This window comes from Orycteropus afer, unplaced genomic scaffold (assembly GCF_000298275.1).
Source record: "Orycteropus afer afer isolate SDZICR_OR568_19922 unplaced genomic scaffold, OryAfe1.0 scaffold00655, whole genome shotgun sequence".
Taxonomy (NCBI): domain Eukaryota; kingdom Metazoa; phylum Chordata; class Mammalia; order Tubulidentata; family Orycteropodidae; genus Orycteropus; species Orycteropus afer.
Genome location: NW_006922242.1, coordinates 568,110 through 570,395, shown reverse-complemented (window position 1 = coordinate 570,395; position 2,286 = coordinate 568,110). Strand labels below are relative to the sequence as shown.

The following is a 2,286-nucleotide window of genomic DNA, read 5'->3' as shown; positions in this document are numbered from 1 at the left end:
TTTCCTGTGCAAACTCCGCTCTTCTGTTCTCCCATGCTAGATCGAAATGCACTGGACTGTTGGTTTCCCTATTACATTGCAAGAATTCAGCCATTGTTTTTTTTGTGTGCTTTTCTGATCTTACCTATACTTTTAGAGTTTGGGGCTTTGGTAATTTTCTGTTGGATGTAGAATTTGTCCTGGATTAAAATTTTTTATCTCTTATTGCCTTACGATTTTCTTCAAGTTTTGTTTGCTTCCTCTATTCTTCATTTTCCAGGTATTACCATGCACCTTTGATTTCACAGCCCTGATTACCATCCCCAATCATAAAAAACTCTCCTATAAACATGGAACACTTCATGAATTTGCATGTGATCCTTGCACAGGGGCCATGCTAATCTTCTCTGTGTTGTTCCAATTTTAGTATATGTGCTGCCCAAGTGAGCACACTAGGCCAACTTCTTAAAAGAAATGACATAATATATTGTCTTACACATTTTACCTTCAGTTAAATTAAACAGAGGAGAGGAGAGAGAGAGAGAGAGAGAGAGATTTAGCTATTGATACAATCATTTCTCATTAACCTGTACCACTAGACTACCCAATTTCATTGTATGGTTGAGGTTAAAAAATTTAACTTCACATTAATTTCTCAGTAATGGTTATTTCTTTTAGTTCACTTGTAAAGCATTAAATCATTTCTGAAATGTTGTCTTAAGAAGTAACTCAGTGAGACAAATGGGTTTGAAGTGATTTCAAAGGGAACATCTATAATATAGATGTATCTACAATTCCAAAACAGGGTTAGAAGTGTCTTGCATCTCCATCATTCCTTTGCATAATTCAGGAAATTTTCTTGGGTCCAAAAGCCTTGGTCTATTTCATTATCCTTTTAATCACTAACTCTAGGATTCCTTTCCCCCACTTCCAATCGGTTTCTTCCATTTTAGGAGATTTGAAATAGAGCTTAGATTTAGAAAGAATACAAAGATAGAATTTCTTAGTTCTTAGTGAGGCTATTTGTAACCCAGGATTAAATTTGATTAACAACAAGCATTGAAGTTTCTGTGTAAGTTTACTGAAAAAAAACCCAAATTTTGTCTGGATGGTGTAGGAGGAATGTGGGAATTAGCAAGAGATTTACATTTGGGTATCTGAGTTCTCAGTTGCAAAGTGGACTTCTCTTTGTCTGGAGGAGAGGGATATAGTGCGTATTGTTGAAGTTTTCACAGGTGACTGGAGAAACAGAAGGGAGTTCAGCAAGCTGAGGAGACTGGCCCTTCTGTCCCACAGGCAGCTGTCCCACCAGTTGCCTAAAACTAATATACTTTTTGTTCCCTTGGCCTCCCTGACCATGGCTGTGTCTTGCTTCTCCAGTTGTTTGTTTTGGAAATGCTACAATAAATAACTGAAGAGAGGATATTAGAGAAGGCTCCCTTGAGAAGGCTAAAATCCTTTAGGGACATAAAGCCTCATGCATGTGGCCTTTGGTAAGAGGAAATCACTATAGACAATATTTGCTTATTCTACATTCCCTGAGGAAAATGAAATAGAAACAGGAAGAAGATTGGGGGAAAAAAATCTAATTATTTTTCCACTTAGTGAGCCTTCTATTTTAGTCATTTGGTCAAACAAGGGAATAGATGACACTGGAAGGCCCAGGAGTCTGATGCTTACATCCAGGGAGGGGAAGGGGTGAGACCCAATTTGACATCTCTGAGGCTGAACCAGCACTTTCTTAGGAGGACATGACAGGGCTGCCCCTTCATTACTAGTCCTCCAGGTTTGTCTGTCATGATCTGAGTATAGAGTGGTATAGAGTGAATTTAGAGACAAACTTGCAGCCTTGGTTAAGGAGGAGAAAGGGTGAACATCCAAGTACCTTTCTTCACAAGGCATGATCTTGTTTGTGCATATGCAGGGGCCTTCTCCTCCCTAATCTCTTTGTGCATTGCTCTGGAAAGGTTTTGGCACAGGCTCAACAACTGCCACAAGAATCCGTGAACCAGAGCCAAATCTTACATCACCAAGAAGATGAAACACACTTTGCGCAGAGCCCACAGTCACACTGCGCAGAGCTCTGGGGAGAAAAAGGGGCACTGGCTGCGTCTGAGGCAGTGACCCTCCCCAGGGCCCCCTGTCCCTCAGCCAGAGCAGGAAATGCCTCCCAAGGAGTCCAAGCATTAGTCAGAGCTCATCACAGAAAGGACTCTACTTCCCTGGAGAGTTGTTTATTTTTCTTAATTACCCAAGCATAAGGGTGTCTTTTCTGAAATGTTGATTTTGAGATTCTGCATTTAGGTT

The 2,286-nt window shown here is 40.4% G+C and overlaps 1 non-coding gene across 1 annotated transcript; it reads right to left on the bottom strand.

Moving 5' to 3' along the window:
- Positions 1-323: 323 nt before the first annotated feature.
- On the bottom strand, positions 324-430 carry LOC122151693. The gene has a single exon (XR_006164256.1). It is a non-coding gene; the product is annotated as a U6 spliceosomal RNA (small nuclear RNA).
- Positions 431-2,286: the final 1,856 nt, after the last annotated feature.